Source organism: Bombus affinis, chromosome 10 (genome assembly GCF_024516045.1).
Source record: "Bombus affinis isolate iyBomAffi1 chromosome 10, iyBomAffi1.2, whole genome shotgun sequence".
NCBI lineage: Eukaryota > Metazoa > Arthropoda > Insecta > Hymenoptera > Apidae > Bombus > Bombus affinis.
In genome coordinates this window covers 4318997-4341982 of record NC_066353.1, presented here as the reverse complement: position 1 = coordinate 4341982, position 22986 = coordinate 4318997, and the positions used below count along the sequence as shown (strand labels likewise).

Here is a 22986-nt window from a genome sequence, read left to right as displayed (position 1 = left end):
TGCGAACGCGCGAGGACGAGGTTTTTTCACGTGCAAGTCGTGCGAGGATGGATCGTATCCCGAATCGTTTCGCGAATCGTCGATTCAAACTTTTGCGAAAATTTCGTCGTGTCGTAATTCTTCGGGCGATTGCGTTTATTTGTCCGTCCGTAATAACCGTAAATTTTCCTTTATTCTTTGAAAAGACAGACAGGGAGAGAGAGAGGGAGAGAGAGGAAGTCGAGAGATCTCCATAACGGAGACTTTGCGCAGTCAGCAGCGACCGAACGAACCATCGGTTTCGACGCAATTCGGGCATGCGAAATGCAAGGTCTTAAGTAATAGTACGTTCGCCGTGAAATTTATTATCGACTTATCTACGCTTGTGGAGGGTCACAATATTTTCCGGTTCAAATGACTCCGAGAGTTGCTTTTGTTCGAGTGTATGTTGAAACGCTTCATTCCGGACGATTAAAAGTTACACTAACTCGTGAAGCTATTTGGATACTTTCACAGGAACTTTTTTATCCATATTGTATGTGTTGTATAGAACATTTTAGGATTTATATAATAACCGTAATTGTTGAATCTCATAATAGAGCGAGTGAAATTTCAAAATATTTCGTATAACACACGTGGTGTATTCATAAAAGATGTGGACAAGTGTTTGAATATTTAGGTTTTCATATTTTCGAGATTGCATGTCGATGGAGGTTAAACAATAGGTACAGAGAGATCGATAAACATGGTCTTCCAATTACGAAAGGATTCGAAGAGATTGTGATGAGAAAATAGTAAATGGAAATCTTGAAGAGATACACTAGTTCGTATCAAACTATAATATTTAATTTGAAACGGTAATGCTAACTCGTTGCTCTTTACACTCGCTTTTCATTCTTCCTCTTTTATTTCAGTTCTTTTATATTCCGACTCCGCGCTCCCTCTCGTTGATCCCTCTGAGGCTTCTCATTATCTCACTACGAAATTGCACCGACGTAAGTAAACGTATACTCTCTCGTAATCCAAAACTCCACATCGGTTTTCCGCGTGCAACCATGTCACTCTTTTTCCTTCATTTTATCCGACATACGCGACGAGCTTCGCCGGCATTCATAATATCGCCACATTCATGTTTCAAGAACTTTTGAAACAACGTGATGTATTCACGAAGAAGAAGCGATATCAAAATCAAAATTCGGATGCGTCGCTTGTTAAAAAATAGACTGCTTTCAGAAAAGTTGTAATTAACAGTACGAGTAAACTATAAAACGTGTGTCAAAGGAATCAAAATGAAAGATGTATGAAAAAATATATGACGCAAAGAGGAGAATGAACCATTCTCTATCCATTTTTAAATCTATCAAAATACACCGCTGTTAATTTATAAAATTTCTATGAATAATTATGTATCGGTTGCTTTGCCTGTTCTGGTAGTTTTAGTTTTAAAACTTGTACCTCTTGTGGACAAAAAATTACATCAGATTTTATATTGAATGGCACGAATAATATATAAAATTGCATATAACATATAGCCGTAGACATAACAACAACGACAAGAACACCATTTAAAGAGTAATAACTGAATGAATTGTGAATACGGGAACGAATGGAACAGAGCAAACAGCTCTGAACGATATCAAAAATTAGTGAAATATCACAGTGTTGTTAAAGATGTACGAAACGATGACTCACCGAGCATTTAAACAGAAAAATCATACAGCAATGTAAAAGTCACATCGTCCCTGTTCTGCATTGTCGCGTCGTATTAAGTAACCTCGCGGAAAGATTTACTCACGGCGTGGGCGAGCAACTTTAAAGGCGAGAAGTTAGCGTAGTTAGGAGTTTTCATTACGATATCACCGGCGCGGTGCTCGTGCGGCCGCCGGAAGCGCCGTGTAATTTTGGCTCCGCGTTCTTCCGCCAACATTTCTATCCAGCAGCCGCTTTTCCAAGTTTTACTCTCCGTGATGTTCCTGCGTTCCGTTTTAATTCCATCTAGACGACCTCATCCTTTTCTCTCTCTATTTCTCTTTCTTCGCCCTCGCGTTTGCCATTATTTTGAATCTTTCCACGTGAAGACGAAAGAACGTTCGTCCGCGGAAAATTTGCGAATTTGACGGATTAACACGCACAATCTTCAATATCTATATTTAAATTTTGTACAGTCACTTACGCGAGTCGTTCATTTATCGCAAGTTACAACTCGTCTCGTCGTTTGGTTTTACCGTTCACCATCAGCCTTTCAACATAATGTTTGAATGAGAGATACTGGGGTTGAAGTGGTTCGGCAATTATAAATGAAAGAGGATTGTATTGATAAGATGGATTTATGGAGGAACTCTTGTTATTATTCTCTGTGAAAGAGGTTTGTTTTAGTGATCTGTTTATTGTTTCTTCCTCTTTGTTTTTATTTCAAAACTCGTTCGGATTTATGATTGAATTTAATGCGATGAAGATAAGACATGCTATTATGCAGTCATTTAGACGTTGCTTGAAAACTAGTTATCCAGTTTTTTCCATTTTCAATTGATCGCATATATCTAGATAGAAGATTTCCGTTGAAAATCTTGAAGATTGTGTTGCTTCTATGTTCCTATATCATAATTATGTATCAACTCTATAAACTGGCTCAATAATGTCAATGAAATATATATAATTGTAAATATCAGATCCTGAAAAATTTACTTGTTTCCATATCCTTATATCTTAAGTATTAAATTCTCAAACTGAACGGAAGCAACTTCACATTTTCATCCTCAAAACTTCGACTTACTTGTTTCAAACAACAGAAAAAAAAGGTAAAATGTTGCATTCCTTCTAACACACTAACGATACGTACTCACCAATATAATACAAAAGAATGTTTTTTTCTTGGTAGTATCGTCGTCCAGGATTTCACGAATTTTTCCAAACATATCACATTCGAGGCACCGATCAGTGTCGTCAAATTAACATTCGGAAATTCTGCGAACGATATTTTTACGGTCGAAGGCTGCGGTTGCGCCATTTTATTATACGCCTCTTCAATTTTCCCGGTTGAAACCCTGACAAAATGGAACGAACACGGGGTCGTTTGTTTGCGAGCAAACAAACGTTTCCTTCACCCTGTTTTCCGTTTTCGGCCCGTCAAATTAATTCGACGTCGTTTAAAACGTCGTGACTGCCGTGAGATATCTTCGGGAAAAAACTACCGCCCATCGGACCGCGAGTTTGCCGGCGTAATCAAGAGAACATTAACGAGCTCCGGTTTTCTCTCTTCCGTCTCTCAGTATTTACTTCGTTCGTTTCTTCCATATCACGTTTTGTTTTATTAAGACATTGTATTGTACCGGTCTGATCAAACGTCGTTCGAATGACATACAAACCTACAATTTCTATCATCTAGAGATTATGGATCTGTAATGTGCATTAAAATGATGATAGATACTATAGATAGAAGATTAGAATTGAAATGTTTCGACAATAAATAGATATCTGTAATCATCATCTCTATTTTAATAAACGCTGAAGTTAATTTTATGAAAGGCGACTGCCTTTCATTTTGATGGGTTTGATAGTCGATTTGATAGTGCAACGTTTGAACTTCTATTGATGCGTCGTTCCAATTATCTAAGAATCTAAGTCATATTTGCGATGTAACCGAGACGTGCTCTTCCTCTTATATTCTGATACAATCTTTTCGAAACCAAAAAAGAAGCAACGAACAATATGTTAGGAGAAAAGTTATCGTTTAAAATAAAAAAAATATTAAATTTAAAGAATGTGTAATTCTAGAAAGGTGATAGTAATACTTTAATATCAGTAAATATATTAAACAATAAATAGTCATCGTTGTCGACAAAACATCGTTAAGAAATAATCTTATTTTTTCTCGTAGGCACAAAAATAAAACCAAGAAGCTATAGAAAAACGGTGAAAGGAACATTTCTACGATTTTCACGTTTCCCTTTCGCGAAATAGTAATTTGATTCTCGTCTGTCTCGATCTTCGTGCAGCGTGCTGCCGCAGCAGGTGATTTAAACCGCAATTCGAATCTCCCGGAGGCCATTCCCGGGCAGGATACTTGGCCAAGAGAGGATAGATAGCGAATGGTGCGCGGTCCCTTATAATATAATTGATTCATTGTGATTCACCGTGCACACGCCACGCCATGGACTCCATCCATCGCCGAATATAAATTCGCCCCGATACCACGAAGTCAGCGATTAATTTGCCTTTGCCGCTCTGATTCCCTGGTATTTCCACGCGGCGCGGCATTCCCTGTTCCATACATGCACGCAGGATTACGCGTACAGAAAACCGGCCCGAGAGCTGGGAAAGTCCGGAGAGAGCGTAAAAGGGAGCGTAACCGAGAGAAAAATGATCGAGCTCTCTCTCTCTCTCTCTCTTTCTTTCTTTCTCTTTTAACCTCTGTTGACATCCATAAGCAGTCATGGACGTTTTTTCGTCCCCTTCGGGACTCGTGACTCTGTGTCCTCCTGCTGGATTTTGGTCACTCTGAAATTTTATCAAGCTCCTCGCCACAGCAATGGAACACGATGGAGAAAGATATAATCTCACTCTTTAGCACAGCCGACGTTTACTCTTTGTCTCTCTCTCGTGTTAATTAACATGTCAAATATATCGTTGTCAAATGGCGTACGAACTATTGACGTGCCGCACTGACCTCCTGTAGCATTCGTTCTCGTGATTTTCTAATTGCACTTTGTTCTCCGCTTATTCTTTTTGGAATTCATTGAATTCTTGGAATTTCTCAATTATTAAAGATTTTCTACAGTCGATTAGCCAAGTTACTATCGCGAAATTGTTAATTGACGTGGAACTCCTCCGCGACTGATTGCGCATAGTACTTTGAGTTTTTTAAATATTGTTAAAGAATTTTTGCAATTGTTCGGGTAACTATTGCGAAATTGTCGATACGCAAGCGAAGAAAAAATTGTGCAAAGGTAACGAGCAAATTAGAAAATAGAAAAAGATAAGAAACGGTAAAGTGACTTATAATTATAGTTCTGATCAAAATAAATGTAGCCGTATCAACGGTGCCGATGCAATATTTCAACTGAGAAGCCGCGAGCGATCGAGCCGCGTGGCCGAATTTATGCGAAAAAAGAGCAGAAATCGACAAGGAGAGCGAGAGCAACAAGTAACGTATAAAAAGTAGCAGATAGAGTGAAGCGATTTACGGTAAACTCGCGAGTGCGACAATTTATCACGCCGACAGGCTCAAGATAATCTCCGATGAACCTGTTACGCTACAAATTAAATTAAAAATGATTAAAGCTCGCATCCTCTCTCCGCTCTGCCGCATTCTCTGACCACAAGGCAAGCGTTCATCGTCTACTACAATCACGGAGGAACTGATTGTTTAAAGAGGTTCCTCCAAATCGATTAGTGCTTCAATGTCCTCCGATTTTTTTGCGTTTGCCTTTCGTACACTATTTTCACCTTGATTATATTTACTTCCATTTTTCGAATGTTAGATAGAATTATGAAGCCCGATCAAAAAATACCCGAATTATTCCTTTTTTATTTATGAAATTTATTGTTCTACATTGTAATAATTACGTCCAAGAGAGTTTTATTCGATGTTTATATATTGTTAACAGCAACTTTTCTATTTATAGGGAACTACTCCTTATAAATATTACTAGAAATTGATTATCTCCGTATTTTCTGTTATTTATTCGATATTATAATTCACTAGCCTGAATTGGATTTCTGATTGCACCGATACATTTGAGTAATAATTCATGCAAATTGCGAAGGAAATTAACAAATGGGAAATTCGAAGCGTTTCAAAACGTAATCGAAGTACAAAAAGTATCCATTATAGAACTTACGTACTTAATTAGGTTCAAGTACATATATTCGTATTATTTTCTAGTACTTGTATGTAATTATATTAATTTGATACTGTGAATATGAAATGTAGAACTTGATCAATAAATTACTGGGTAAGTACTATGTGCAAATACTTTCTGTAGCCACGATACATGAAAAGAGTTAGAAGAATTTATTTACACAAAAAGAGAATATTCACAATGCTATTAAAACTTCGTAATTCCTCGTGCTAAATTTCGCTTCCACTTCTATTAATTTTGCTATCTATATTATCTATGCTATAAACTTCGTGTTCCAAACTTGCTCTTCGTGATATAATTTCTCAAGACGAATCGACAGGAGCTGGCGCGTGTTGGAAAAACCGCGAACGAGCGAATCGACAAAGGTCAGCGAGACGGTTGCGTCGCTCCGAAATAATCCCGCCGCTCTCATTACCAGCGTCGTTAATCTCCGCCTCGAGCAGCGGGGAACGAACCAATTAATCTTGCCCGGCAAGAGCGGCGAGTGCTTGTAAGCAAGCAGAACGCTACGGATGAATAATTAAATCTGTCCCCGGGCCCGATCGCGTCTTTCGAAAGCTTTCGTCGCGCCGTTTCTCCAGGAGAACCAACGACTACCGATCGTTCCCGCACGAGAAACAGGAAGAAGGAAGAGTCGTACCAACCGCTGTGCTTGCCTCGATCGTTCTGAACACGGTGTACCGTTATGAACAAGGGAAATCGAGAACCGGATACGATAGAGCGTTCTCGAGGGAACGTGCTCCGAGATGGTCGGATAAAAAACGACGACAATAAAAGCTTTATTAATATCGATTAATATCGATCGCAATATCGATAATTATGGGTATGGATATTAAGATTATGGCGAAAAGCTCTGTCTCCTCTACTGGTGTTTTTAGTGTAAAGTGATCACTTGTTGATGTTAAATATATAGTGTTAATTAGTGTTTGATTCTTAATCGCAAAGATTGTATCAGAGAGTATATTTGGAATTGTTTGTGAAGTAATATGTTCTGAAGTTTATGATCAATGCTAATAATATTGCTATAAATGTTTTGTATTGGAAAATAATTGTATGAAAATTTCATTCACAATTCATTCCTTTCTTCAAATTTTTTATAAGAGAATGTAAGAGCTACAGTTTAGTAGAAACTATATATTAATAAATTTTACCATTCTGTTCACAAAAATACTTTATTGTAGAATTAATTACCGAACACTTTTCAAGTTATTCACGATTAAAGTTTCATTTTAAATAATGTTTTATTTGTTAGTAACACATTGTGTACGATTATAACGATTTGGTCACCGACGCGTTACGACATTCCAATAATTTCAATAGAGATGCATATCTCTGTTTACTGTAATACATGGTCATCGTTACTGAATCACCACGTATAAAACAGATTCTAAGTGCAGTCAAGTCGAGACTTTAAATCTTCCAGTACTAGATCAATCTTTCTTTCCACTCTACGTTATCTTCTAAAAAGATAGTGATTTATCGACGACGAAAGACCAAGAAGCTCGTAGTAAGCAAGAAAGAGCTCCTTTTCTTGTTTCTTCCTCTCTTTCAACGTCGAACAGACTTTGATATCGAAGAAGCATCATCGTTCACAGGCGATCTTCCGTCGAAACAAAAATAACATTGGCTGTATGTTGCTTTCACCGTGATACGAATAACCGCGTGGGCGATGACTCGCCGCTTGGAATTTATTCGCGCGGATACGCAGCTCGACGCTTGACCTACTTCTCAACGCGGTTTTTCAAATCACTCGTACATGAAATCATGGGAAAACAGCAAAGCCGCTTGCAGATTTCAAAGATAAAAAGAAGTTTCCTGTGTCGGTGATGTAACGTTACTTGTTTCTCATCCCCTTGACACTGCCGTTGTTTCTTCTTCAAGTATCAAGCCAGAGAATTTTCAAGTTGTGAAACGGGTCAAGGCCGAGAAATACTTTTCACCCGGTCCATACGAGGTCTGCGCGACATAAGACACGGAGGTTCTTTGTAAGACGAGAATTTACGTGAAGAGAAAGAAGTGTATTTTCCACGACATAACATCTTTTGCACATTATCGCCGATGTAAAAGCAGTTTTATCAAAAGGAGCTTTCGGAATACGTTCGTCGTACTTTCACTGGTCTACCATACGTAATCTCTCATTGGTATACTAATCGGGTTAGTAGAAAAACCTCAATATACTAGAAACCATTAAAAAAGAAAAAAATAGAAAAAGTTTGGCAGTGGGTTTAGATGAATTTCACTCTGCGCTATCGGAGATAGCAACCGCAGAATATTCAAAGGTTAAATTATTAGAATCATTAAAATATTCAAAATAACCAAATTCTCTAGAAATTTTCTACAATGGAATATTTTTTAGAATTTTCGTAATTTTTTGGCCGCTTTTCCCGACATTATTTATCCTTTCATAAACCTCTTATTTAACTTTGTACAAATTTTAAACTTTACTAGTCAGTAATTCCAGCGTTAGTAACAGCGTTAGAAACAGCCAACAGGAAACGATGTACCGCGAATGAGCACGACCGTCGATCCATCGACAGAAAGAGCGGCGCGTAGCGGCGTTAGACTATCCGAGTCTAAATTCTGGCTCTCTAGGGTCGTGCGCAATTGGGTTGGAAGGTTTTACATGCAATTTGCTGGTGTGGAAGCACCTGCTGAAACGGCTTTAAACGGCAAACAAACGGGCGACGGGAGAACGGTTCGCGTAAAACTTCCTTTTATGGAGGTCACGTTCTGCTCGCGTGCACGCACACGCAGCCGTATAAGGAGCTTTTTCGAAGGCCTTGCGAACCCCGGAATCAAACAGCAACACGACTCGTCGCCTTTTTGATGCTTTCGCGGGGGTCATTTAATTACGTACGAGTCGCGTTGCAGTTTTCATTCGTAATTGTTTTTTTTTCTTTTACTCCTCTTCCTTTTACGCCCTTCTCTTTGTTTATTTTCCTCTGATGCTCTTATATCCTTCCTTCTTTAAAAAGGTTTATTCCTTTCTTTCATTAAAGCTATTTCGTTCAGAGAGAATGGAAGCTGATCCCTTTTGCAAGAACAGCGGGTGTATTTTCCTGAATCAATGCAAAACCGATGGTGTTTTTTTCACGAAGAAAAAGGCTTATTAGTATCCGAGCCACACGTGTGGTACACGTGTACTCCGCTTAGCACGTTCTCTAACCATGTTAAGCAACGAGATTTTCAACCTTCTCGCGATTTCCTTGCTTCCCGCGGTGAAATGGCCCTCCATTTCGTCCTCTAGTTACGGAATCTTCTCTGTTCCGTAATTTCACCAGTGAAACGAAACCAGCGTGGAGGATTTCGAGCGTGCAAATGTAGCTCGAGAGGCAGAATCAGGATACGATCAACGAGGCACAATTTTAAATGCGATTAACAGATCCGAAATGATTCGAAATGACTTGTTATGTAACCTGTGCTCGTTGTATTATCGCGATATTATTGTCACGTTACTGGAGATGGTAGGATTGCAAAATGTCGCGTCTGTGTAGAATAAAAATCAACTAAACGATTTGATTGTTCGGTGGAATAGTGGATTCATGTCCAATATATATATCGACGCTGTTGCATCTCTAACTTGCCAGTAGAAGACGAAAGCTTTTATCACGCTTGCATATTACGTTATACTTTGTTCGGAATAATTAGAGGATCATAATTACAAATGATTTGATTACACTAATGAAATCGGACGAAAGAGAAGAAGTCTCTAGGTTTGATAGACTGGCATGTTATTCGCATGATTCTGCGATAAAGATCGCCTCAGAGATAATTATCAGAAACAAAGATATATACAAAACATAAAAATTAAATATGAAAATCATTGTACGAATAAAAAATCCTCTAACTGTTTTGAGCGCTGTATGTATTTATATTCGTGTCCTCTTATATATGAATTAATCATCTATGACGTAATTTCCAAAGTAGCTTGGTATTATCCTGCAACTGAGTAACTGAACTCGTATACAGAAGCCAAACTCTTCAATTTCATCAAGTTTAGTCCCCCTACTGCTAAAGTCAATTAAACATGAATTACGTAGTCTGATATCAAAATAAAGAAATTTCTTGACAAATGAAGTCGATCAGTTTGACTTCTGAATAGTTGAATCGTTACAGTCACGCAAATTCACGCCTCGATAAATCATAGCTCGTCGAGACGATTCCAACTCTCAGTTTACGCGTTCAACCCCTCTGATTGCTTCGAACAGTCTCTTAAAGTTCACCTTTCGACAACAGCTCGTTGTCTTGTCTGTGAATTTGCAAGCATGTTCGCGTGACTCGAGAGGGTGGTAATCCCGTTAGGAAAACTTCGCTCGTTTCGTTCGATGCGATTTACGAAATCGTGGAACGTTACAGTACTATGAGGTACTTTACAGGTGGAATAGCATTGAATTTCGACCAGGACTTCCGTTTTACACTAAATTTCATCGAAGTGTCTTAATTCCTCGAATTTAACATCAGATTGATAAGTCATACTCGCCTATAAGCAGATTGAATTTTTCATTATTATCACATTCTTAAAATTATCGCACAAATTCCCGAACTTTATACGTACTCTCGAAATCCACTTGACTTGTCGGCCACTCGACGAAACCGAACTTTATATGCCGAACAAGTGCTTAAACTCTTCCCCATTATCCCAAACAATTGTGATTCGCATATAATACACTGGAAGTTCATTCGCACTGATTACAGTTTAGACTTTGCTGTAACTTACAATTACTAAAAATTCATAAAGAACTATCGTTAATTTTTTATGAAAATAAATATGAATATGAATTCCAGAAGACCTGAGATTTCAAATTGAGAAATGCTTTTTATTTCTAAATGTAGAAAGACTCGAAGACTATAGAACCGTCAATCTAAATACATCAATCGATACATTATGTCATCCACGTATTTGAACCGTTTCATGGCGTTCTTTGTCTCCATTTTTGCTTTCACGGTTTGCCTCGCAATATTTACGAGTGACAACGTTTTCAACACTGAACAACCACGGAAAACTGAATTTTCCGTCGTGGCGTGTTTGTCTTCTCGAACGTCTCTCTCATCGAATGTATTGTTTACCCGCGCCTCTACCCATGTCTTGCGATACACAGCCAGCCACGATACAGTTTCAACTTCGATAAAGTAATCCGTTTAAGCGATTCTCGTTTCCAGCCTGCTGCCTACGCGTCGATTCCCATGATACCGGCCACTGATAGAGCTTCCTACGCGTAAATTAGTCGTTTCACTCAAACAGCTCCCCTTTGTATACAACCATCTGCAAACCAGCACGATATTCCATATATCCATTTAACATTGATTCGATATTACTGTTGGATATTGAAATTAGAGATATGCATGTTTTGTTCAATTCGATGGACAGCCAATACAGCAGACTGAACTTCTGTACATTCACATGTTAATTATTTGCAAATATATTATATAAAGGGTTATAGGAAGCAAAATGTTTGGATGTGGTATGGATAATGGAAACGTAACGCATTGAAGATACATCGTAATGTTTTATGATTGGGAAAATCGAGATAGTAAACGATGTGAGCCTTAAAAAACAAGAAAATGTTTTTTGTGGGGAAAGATATTAATCTCGTGCAGAATACAGTGAAAATATTTTAGGTATTGGAATACTGTTAAACTATTACAAGAATTTGCCAGACACAACTATGAATTTTAATTAATTCAATACACCTTTCGCTACTTATTCTGCCTCTGAATCTGTGAAACTTTTAAACACTGAAAATCTACAGTGATAAATGATGCAAATTAATTCAACATTTTTCAAAACTCGTTTCTCGTTTTTACTGGAGATCTTTAACTCTACCACTTACATCGTTTACCATTTTAACTCTTCAATTAGTCTTTTTACACTCGTATAAGAGATAACCCACGACTTCTAGCATATAGCGCTTACACACGTTTTACCAGTTTGTATTAGCTTGTTCCTTAAGTCTGCGAAATTCCCAGAGCTTGCCTCTCCAGCTTTGATCATCGGCTTTTTTCTCCCGTTTGGCTTCCCTGACCTTATTCCAAGCTCGCCGCTCGAACGGTCGCACGATATCTATCTGCTCGCTTGCACCTTATTTTTAGTGCCCTCCGGGGAAATTGTTTACAACTGACCGTATTATGAAATATTACCGTTGTCGTATCTACGAAAGTCGTTGCGAAACAGCGCGTTACGAAACGTATGTTGCTCGAGTTAATGGACAACGCGAGTGATCTTGAATAATGATCGCGGACTAACTCTGCTCGGTACATAGACTGCGGAGCGATTTAACATTGATCCTGGACTGCAGTAAGAAAAATAGATCGTGTAGATCTATGATTCTTAACCTGTGGACCGTCGACCACCAGGAAGCCTGTGATGTTCTCGGAAGAGATTCTTCATGGACATTAATTAATAAACACTTAGGGAACATTTCAAGGAAGTGCACGAATACTATAAAAAGATAACTGTATGAACATGACATAGCAAAAAAGGATTTGCACGAATGTAATATGCAATGGGAGTCGTATTACAAGAAATATTTGATTTAAAATATTTGTTTTACTATAAAACACTGGCGCGTAGATTGTTCACGTTATGTCTGTTTAATGATAGAAAGAAGAAGGGAAGCAATTAATAGTTTTTACGATCGAAGATTATTAATTCTATGGTATAGCATGTACTTGTAGAAAATGAAAAATCTAGATTTTGTTTGAGTTTGCAATATGATTTAGTAACATATTATTAGGTATTAATGAAAATTGGTGGTAAGGCACTGGACAAAGTAAATTTCTAAGGACTCATACTTGCGATCTTCAAGTTCATATAGCAGTATTGACCATCACTTCAGCTATAATAATTACGTTTTCTGTTGTTCTTCCTCTCGCTATACTCTCACGTGAGGAAGAGAAATCCATCAACGGTTTAGATAGACAATAGAGTAATCCGATAGACGAAAGATCTCCGCACGAAACGTCGGCGAAACAATCCAATCGATCAATTCCGCTTCTTTCTGTGCTCGTTTCTTAAAAACGCCCCCGCACCAGACACGGCCAGTCAACTCGTTGTCAAAGTTGAATAATTGCACTTTGGGCCTCGTTTGTTTTAACTCTCCGCTAGGCAAGCGAGGCCGTCATTACTCATTTTCGAATTCCGAACCGAACCGGACGACTATCGATCAAGACGTGATCTGCTTTACATGCTTGATAATAGACTGGTTACGCGTACTGTACAATTTCATAGACAATCGATCCGAACGTTCGAATGAGTCGAGAATTCAATAAAAAGATATAATATCGAACTTGGTCCTTCACGGCTAACAATAGTTGTATATTTATATCGATTCTAAGTTAAGAACGAACGTCTCGTTTAAAAGTTAAACGATTCCGCGTCAAAAGTTTAATCGTGTAAAAAAACGATTGATCTACGATCACGGTTTCAGAAAATAGATTCGACGTTGCTGATACAGGGCACCGTTTGGATACGGTTAAAATTAAAACGGAAGGGAGCTGTAATTTTCTTGTACGCCCAGCGTGGAAGTTTTAGAGTAATAAGTTAATAATAGGTTACCTTGCAAGATCTACGTGGCGGTAACGAAGAACGGTAGCGTAAAAATCGATCGAAAGACTTGTACAGAGGCATATAATGCAGTGTAAAGAGACTTGATGTAACGAAACGATGAAAGAGGCAAGTGTACTTTGAAAAGGCACGACAGCTATACGTTAAAACGTTGTAAAACAGTCAGAAAGGAAAACAGATCGTGGAAACAAGAACTAAAATCCCTGTTGAGAAATCCCGGACGAGGGAATATTTATGTCCACCAATCCTATGCAACAGAGTCATCCGCAGTTTGTGTGAGATTATATTTCTTACAGATAGGATCTTCGATCATAATTCTCTATATATTTTCCGGGTCCTCCGCTGACAGCTATTCGCGAAATTTATTGCACGCAAACTATCCCGCTTGTTTCGATGTTAACCGGTATAAAATAGAGATTAAAAATCATACACAATATCTGCAGTTCCTCTATATTGGAAAGTCTGTATACATCGTTAAATTAGGCTAAAATTATGGAGCAGAAACTATTTTATTTTTACGAATGGATCGTAAGATATCCATATATATATATATATATATATATATATATATATATATGTGCTTTTAAAATTCTTTTAATTCTGTCATTATTTTTAATGAGTATTTACTGTGAATGTCGGCGAGAAATAATGATTAATTACATTCTGGATGGCGACAGGTTTTCGGAGATAGACCTTTTTAATGTACGTACTTATTTCTGCTATTCTTCATTCAATATTATCAAGTATTATTGAAAAATCTTCCTGATACCCCTGATTAATATCAAATTATACGCATGCAATGTATTACAAGAACGAGATCTACTTCTTTTAGTACTTTTAACAAATGTTTAAAGTACGACAAACGACATAAAGCATATGGAAATATGATACTTCGTTCGTTGCTAGTTGCTCTCACAAGATCGATATCGCACTTATTTTAACACACTTGCATAATACTCTGCATTCTGAATATTCTATATAATAATCGTATTTCATCAATTCAAACGTCTCTAATACGTCTCTACAAACCACACAATAACATTTACCGCATTACATGACGTGTTCGTTCTTTTGGACACGACACGAATCGAAGACAGTTAGAGAATTAACATTTCGCCAACAAGGGATGTCGGTGGTTCCGTGAGAGGGTAGGATCGAACGGGACCCAGGGTTGCCGGTTGGGAGGTGTGAGAGACGGTGCGGTGCGAACGACCGTGAAGTGGCAAAGGGTGTTGGCCTCGTGGTAAGGGCTTGTTTGAGGTACGGATGCGTTTGTTGCGAGAACGGATGAGAGTGGATGCCACGCCAAGGTGGAATGGGTCAGCCGAGACTGTTTCTCTTCTCTCTCCCTCTCTCTTTATTTCTTTCCCTCTTTTCCTTTCTCCTTCTTTTCCTCTTTCCCTCTATCTCTGTTCCTCTATCTCTTTCGCCTTCTAGTTCACACCGTTTATACCACGCTACGAATATACACGGATACACACGTACAAGGAACGTATATACACAGCAGCTGTACACTGTACACACAAGTCCGTGCCCGCATTAGTTTTATTGCTCGTAACGGAAAGAGGGTTTAAACTGCGAGTAGTCTGAAAAAGCGTTGTTAGGATGATCAAAGATTCGAAGCTTCTTTGGACACGCCAGGCCGCGACTCTTCCCTTTGACGCCATTGTGGGCGAGTTTGGTCGGTGGAGCGCTTTGATTGCTCGACTACCAAACGAACTCGATCGCCTCATCCCTCATGGTACCACGTGCATTGTGAGATTTCTATGCGAGCAAATACACTCGATTTCTGTTTGCATGCGATGAACCTTCCTATTAGGAGAATTTTTTCTGTCGACCAATTATGTCGATATATTGCCCAGAAACCTGTTTGACGATACGGAAATTATTAATATACGAGGCGGCAAAATGTTTCTTTGCTTGAAAGCAATCCGACTAAAAATAGCTTTCATCAAATCACGAGGCGAACCTTCCTTCGTTTCTGCGTTTTCACGTCAGCCGTGAAACGTTGTTTGTTCGTAAGGTAAGTCCAGGAAACAGGAAAAACGAGTATTATGATGAGGTGAAGATGAAAGTATTTTGACTTCTCAACGAATTCAAGGCGCGTTGTGGGAGCAAAAAAGTTTGTTCAAAGACGTATGTTCATGGCGTGAGCGAGCCTACGAGGCCTCGGACGAACAAGTTCTCGCCGTGTGGCGAGCATTTAAGCCACGGCTTAGCCCGGCTGAAAGCGTTACTTGGCTCCCTCCTCGTACTTCCGCCACGTTCCGTTGGCTGACCGCGCCGCGGCTTTTAATCTAGCGCCACCGGATTATCGTGACTCGCAATCTTTCTCCGGCCTTCGAACTCGTTCATTATTCGTATTCGAGCGTCGATCGCGGCTCCAGGATCGCGGATGCGTATCCAAGAAAATATCGCGAGGCATTCTTACTTCTATAGCTCGTTGCCTCGATGAGTTATCTTTTCTTAATTCCTATTGTTGGAATTTTGTTTGTCAATCTTTTCACGCTTGACGTTGCATATATGCAACGATATATGCCGTAAGAAGTTATTAATTAACTAAATGATAAATTTATATATTATTTTTTATGTAGCCGCTCTTGAGTTTTAGTGTTTCCTATATAAAAATATGTTTCTATTATTAATAATTGATGAAAAAGTATTTTCTCACGACATGAAACAATTTAATTCAGAAAGGATTGTCTCTAGTTATGAAATTTGCAAATATAGACAGATGAAAAATCAAAATAAAGATGTAATTCATTTTTTATTAATGTATAATTTATATTTTCGTATTTAATTAATCTCACAATTAGACGCGGAAAGAACTGTGTACTCTCTCAATTTCATTCAACCTAACGAATTATACAATCATTCCTGAGGAACATTCGATCACATCCACTCTAAACTTTGAGTGGCCAATTCTCTTCTTTCACGCTCTAATCTCGAGTATTTATGTATTTAGTCCTTCATCGTATTTCTAATACTCGAGGTCCAATCATTTATTATAAACGAGTGTCTAACTGTGCTTCACATGTTTGCGACCGAAATTTCCATTTTCAAATTGCTTTGCTTTCTCATTTACCACCTCTGAATTCCATCGGTTTGGAAACCTGTTGAAAGTTCCAAACTCTTCGTTGTCGTGAAAGCAACCGGTTTCGTCATTAAAAGATGCAGTATCGAGGGATTTAACTTTGAAAAACGTCGAATACTTCTTCAAAACTTTCTCATAACTCTGACGATCTACAAAATTTGTAATCATAGTAAGTTTTCTTATTTATCCAATAGTCTCGAACACGAGGTGACACGAGGCAACTCTCGATGTGGAAGAATTCCAAATTTTCAACTTTCTCCCAGTTCCATAATTCTTAAGTTTCCACGGAACTTTCCATGACCTCGGAAATTCGAGTCCTTCGAGGTTTGCGGTAAAGTTCCATGTTTTTGAGGGATCCAGGCGACTAGATGCACTTGCTGTTTATCTTCTCGTCATCGCAAACTAGAAATGTTTTGATGTTTGGTCTTGGCTTGAAACAGACGAGTTTCAGAGATTTCGAACTAACCCGCGAACTTTCCGGAATCTTGATATTCTTGAAATTCCGGCAACTTTCGAAGTCTTACGAAGCTATGTGAGACTTCACCAAGCTCGAAACGCTTCGTAACAAAAGGGTGTCGATTTTCAACCATCTTTAACTCGTGCAATCGATTGAAAACTGATGTTTGGAATGCAATTAGAATTGATCTTGATTGATAAATTAATTTCATTCCCTTCTAACATTATGGTACAATTTTCTTACGATTTTTATTAGCTATAAAGCTAAAACTCAACTTTTATAAACGCTGTAAATATAAACCAATCTAGATATTATAAGTGTAAAATTACTTGTAAGGAAAATATACTAAATTCAACTGTCCTTATTATCAAAAATGTTTATCAAAAATGTAGAATGCAAAACATTTGGCTTTAATTATTTTTAATACAATTGCTTCGGTGTAATCAATTCTAATACGTCGTTTGCTTTTTGAAAAAGATAAAAATTTAAGAAATAACAGTAAAATTGATGGGATAGGATAAGGTTTATAGAAGATGAATACATTGCCTTGTAATTACGTCTATAAATCGATAGTGGTCGCGTAATGGTTGCGTAAAATTTTATCTTATCAGATCCAAGAATGTATTACAGAAACTAAAGGATCCAGTTAAATAGCGAACAGTTATTCGAGAGGACTTCTGACGAAATCAGGATGTTTCTGTTTCGATGATCGAACCCAACTGCGAATAAATAGTTATATCGGAGGTGTGATGGATTTCCAAGGGCCTCTCTTATCGAATTCAACAAGCGAGAATTCCCTAAATCGACTCGCCGGAAGCCTTGATTTCTCCAGAGACTCTGACAAAGGGGGAGGAATCAGATTGTCCGAGAACGTTCGAGTATTAAAAGGTTTCGCTATTTTCTTTACCGTTTGAGTATTCATTTCCGCTTGAAATTGTTCCATCCGTTTATTCCATTAACGCAGTGCGTCTTGATTTTCTCACGAATAATGGAAAATAATTCACGTTTCCTGAATATTTCTTGATGTAATATATTAATTATACGAAAGAAACGATTCAAATAAAGCGTTTACAGAACTTGAATTTATTGCACATTCATTGGAATTACACTCGTTATCAATGCGGTGACTCGTATAGTTCGATAAGAAGTATTAGAGATTCTAAGGGTTCGGGAAAGTTTAACATTAAACCTATCGACACTTCGTGTATACCTATTCCTACCGTGTGCGATCAAAATGACCGGTGATTAAAGAAGTAATAATTTTTATGATTTAACTTAGATAATGGTTAATTTATAACTAAATGTATATAAAATGATGAACTTTCATAAAATTTCGTTCAAATTTACTTTTGTTTAATTTCAATTATAGACTTAAATAGAATTACACTTGTATTTATATAAAGATATATCTTATTCAATTTTGCTGCATTTTTTACAAATTATCTTATTATCAAATGTACATTTGCCGCATAAATATTTTCCGCATCTTAAACAAATTTTCATAATTTTGTAACCTTTACAACTTTTTACTTGACAAGTTTTTTGTAGTAATGAATCTGAACTTCTTGGTAGTTTTATTGTATGGTTTTTTTCCCGCGATTCTTTATATAAAAGCAATGTATGCACCAGGTTTATAACAATTTTGTGAATTCTCTGTAAATTGGCCCCATACTGTAGATACTATTGCAAATTTATTGGTTTATAAACGTTGGCTTCTTTCGCTTTTTTTATTAAATCGTATAAACCTCATAATTTCAGCAAAGTCATTTCTGCTCATTGTTTTTGAAAGAAATGCAGGTCTCCAAATTTTATTCCACAAATATGAGACATTTAAATTTTTAGCATATAGCATATAGCAGAGCAATAAATGCATCTAGTTTTGTTGCATCTAGCTCCCTCTTAGTCTCCAATACTCTAAATTCTTCTTCTTCCGTACATTTTATTGTATGATCCCTTATACGGTGATCAATTATAAGATAAAATGCCGTCTTTATTTGTCCTTTCATAATATACCGTTTAGCATATCCCTAAAAATATTATGGACTGATGTCCTGCCAGGTTTGGGACTTACATCTATTTCTCTCCAAACTGTCCCATCGGATCCAGTTTTAATACGTTGGTTCTATACATCAGTCTCACCCTTTGTTGTCAACGATAATTTCTTTCCTTTTTGCCCTGGACTTATTTATAATATTCAACTCTGATTCGGTTGTAAATAGCTTTTCATGTGTTTCCATGCAGTTTTCAGTTGCTGAAGTTTCTTGTTCATCGCACACTGAACAGTCTTCTTCTATGTCCGTAATTTCTTTTTTATAACTTTTTTTTTAAAGTCTTGACATTTCTAGGGTAAGTATTTATCACAGAATAATACCATGTACGGAATACAAAATTATTGTCAAATTTGATATACTTTACTTTTCCTTTTATAACAACTTTACACAAAACGCTCTGAGATGCTTTCTGTCTGAGTTTTAGAGATAACAAGTTTAGATGTCGACTAATTGACTAACAAACTGAGATGTATTCTAGTCGAAAAGATAATAGCAAATAAGAATATGGCCTGTGACAGCGATATTTATACAAAAATATTGATGAGTATTGGCCGTTCTCCATCAACGGTTACTCGAGAGTGGAGTTGAGAAAGCTTTTCTCGTGTTTTATCGCAATAAGCAATAACCCTAAGAAACTTCTCGACCTTTAAAATGTTTGTAACAGTGGACTATAAAAAATGCTAAATTTTATGGCCGTTCCTTAGGATTATTATGGGCCTGAGTTGATACGTCTTGACAGCTGGTGTTCATCTTGATCGAGATTATGTTTTATGACAAGATTACGGGTGTAACAGCTATTATTATTTGTTATTACTCATTTTGTTCGTCATTTGACCTTGAGATAGCCTTTTATTTGTACTGATTGTATTTATTTTAAGAATAACAAAAATATTTTGTCGGACGGTCAAAATGACCGCTCACGGTAGGCAATGCAAAATACAAATTTTTCTCAGAAAATAAAACAGCAAACTAAAAGTAAATACCGAAAAATATATTGTATGCATGTTTTAGGAAAAGTCAGAAATTATGAAGCGATATGATAAAGTATAAATATAGATAAATTTGTGTAGAAGTCGCGAGAGCGGTCAATTTTACCGCGCCGGTAGGTTCAGTGTTAAGTAGATTCAAGTAAGGGTGACAAGAATGATCAAATTTAAGAGTTTTATAGTATACATCTAGGATATGGTGACTTAGGAATCGTAGAGCAAGAATAACGCTGGCTAAGAAATTGAATAAGGATATTGACTGTATTTGAGAGACAGGAAGTAGAAGTATTCTAAAATTACAGTTATCTAAAATTACTACCTGATGGTGAGTACATTATATCACAGAGAAAACAAAGATATTTAAATGCTACAGTCGATTACAGCTGAAGGAAACTATTGTATATTTAAGAAGATATGACGAGTTAGTTTTCATCTTCATATTCTGAATATGTTGGAAGTAACGCGAATAGCTTGAACGATACATTTGAAAGGTTAGCTCGGGATGACTGAGTTCCAAATATGCACGTGGAACTTGAAACATGTTTCTATTATAAGTGATTCTTCTGGCATAGTCATAAGAATTTAAACTCTCGTATTCCTCAACAGCGTCCTTCACAATAAAACTCGCAAGAAACTTGAGTAAATAAATCAAACAGAATATACGAAGCGTTTCATCTTATCGCATTACTTCTTCTCATTCCGATCTTGTCCATGCGCATATCTTTCTCTTCCCTATTATTTTTTCCACCTTGAACACTCCATCATTCTCATACATTCTCTAAAACGAATTGATCAGCATCATGATATTTAGTAGTTAGGTATTGGGCACTATCCAATAGATTACTATGACCAAAGTCTCGAAAATTCCATTAAAACATCTCCCAAGACAGGCGTATATTAGCGACGTCGAACTTTTTAGACCCTTCGAGAGAGTTCACTTAAAAATGACGAACATTGTTTTTAAAAGAGCTGACTATTAAATAGAGAAAGCAATTTTGTTAAGAAGAGGATCATTATTGTTTTATTTATTTATTTATTACTTATTGTTATTACTTATTCCAAAACTTCAAATTTACTTCTTGAGTAAAGGTAAATGTCCATTCGAGAGTAAAATTATCGCGAGTTGCTCTCGAGAGTATTTCTTGCAACACTGTTGAGAGTTACTATTCGATCTGCATTGACGGTAACTCTGATAGTCGCTCTAAACGCAGTATTCGCTTGCGAGAAATACCCTTGAGAGCAACTCGCTATAATTTTACTCTCGAATGGACACCTACCATAAGGCTTTGGTTACAATAGATACGTGTTCTGAAGAATGAAACATCTGCAGACTAAAATGCGTGCAATGCAGGAGATAGATAGGAATGAAACGAAGTGAGCGGAAGGAAATCGCGGAAGAAGGACAGAGTCGGAGGGAGTCGCGAGGGTGATTCGAGAAGGGCCTTTGACTGGCGCACGAAGGGGGCCAAACTAACCCCTCAGGTTGCTCGGTCTACAAGGGTGCGCGATATTGATTCTCGCCTACCACTTCCACCATCGTTGTCCTACCTGTACACGCGACTACCGTCGAATCATGGCGGTAGTGGTGGTGGTTGTCTCCCGTGCTCCGCTTCTCTCCCGTACACGCAGACGGACGATTCGTTACACGTCTCAATGAGCCACATCGAGCGATCCAGCCTTTCCTGGCTGTGCATCCGTCGTATCTCCGTGTCCCCCTAGATTCGATAATCGATAACGATCGCCGCACGAGCGACTGTTTCGCGAGGATAAGATCTCTGACGCTCTTCCATCACCAGCTTGCCGATTTGTAGGATAGAATAGATTTCGATAGGATTCGGAGACGTTGATGCCGAGTTACGAGGGTTCCGCTGGAAATATGAATCGTGATACGGACATTGATAAATGGGAGGCTTCCCCGCACTCCCTGGAAGTCGTTGTGTTCCGTTGGCGTTTCTACCGACACTCGGAACATAGTTGCGAATGACGTAGATCAATAACGAGCTTGAATTAGTCATTAAGGAAGATATAGCTGTAGTCAGTGTTGGTATGATAATTGATACGCGACGGTGTGGTAGTTACCTGCAACAATTTTTCTTCGCGTAGATGCAGTTTCTTGTCGCCGGTGTGCTATGGTTCTTATAACTGGCTTTACACTACGGTGATGAAGCATTCCGCTATTAAAGAATAGGGCTCGTTTGTCTGCAATAGCTTTGGGCTTTCACAGTGAGGGATTTTACGTATTAAATAAACTTTCTTAGCAACTCGCTTCTATTTGATGCTGTTAACTGTAACTTATAACTCATCGAGGATTTAAGAAAAAAATCCTTAGAATACACATTACACTGATCACATGATTCTGAATTATTGCAGTTAAGCAAGAGTAGTACTAATTTAAGAATAGATTTTTTTTATTCGAATGTACAATAATATTAGTTAATCCCAGATTAAGTAAACTGTCCATCAAACGAAAAATAATAAAGTTGATGTCCCCTGACGAGTTCAGAGAAATGAAGTTCTACGGTACTTCAACTTCATTCTGTGAGCGTTGTCGACGGGTCTATCTTTCCGCCAGTGTTTATCAGGTGTACCAGCCGAGTTGCGTTTAATTGAGCCACGTCGCGAGGTTTCTCTATCAATCCGGACCGTTTAGGATCGTAACTCGACGTCATCGGTCTCTCTGAAGAATCTCGTTTCGTTCCCCTCTGCAGGTTGCTGTTCCGTGCGATGATCTTATCTTTCACGGAGCAACGCGGGCCAACGAGATTAATAACGTGAGATCAGGCTGCCTCGCGCTTCGAGTTGCTCATTGGAGAAAATAGAAGCGTTGGAAAGCCAAAGAAGCAAGAGAGTAAAATAGAGAATGAGAGGGAGAGAGAAAGAGAGAGAGGGAGAGAGAGAGAGAAAGAGAAGCTGCGCTCGTAGCAGACAAATACAAGACAATGAAGATTAATGTTTCGGCCTGGTTCCCTGACGGTGCTGGTAGTCTGCAACACC

The 22986-nt window shown here is 37.9% G+C and overlaps 1 protein-coding gene across 6 annotated transcripts in view; it reads left to right on the top strand.

The window, feature by feature from the left end:
* Positions 1-22986, top strand: part of LOC126921455 (mucin-5AC-like) — a 331161-nt gene that overhangs the window by 293462 nt on the left and 14713 nt on the right. The window lies entirely within an intron of this gene.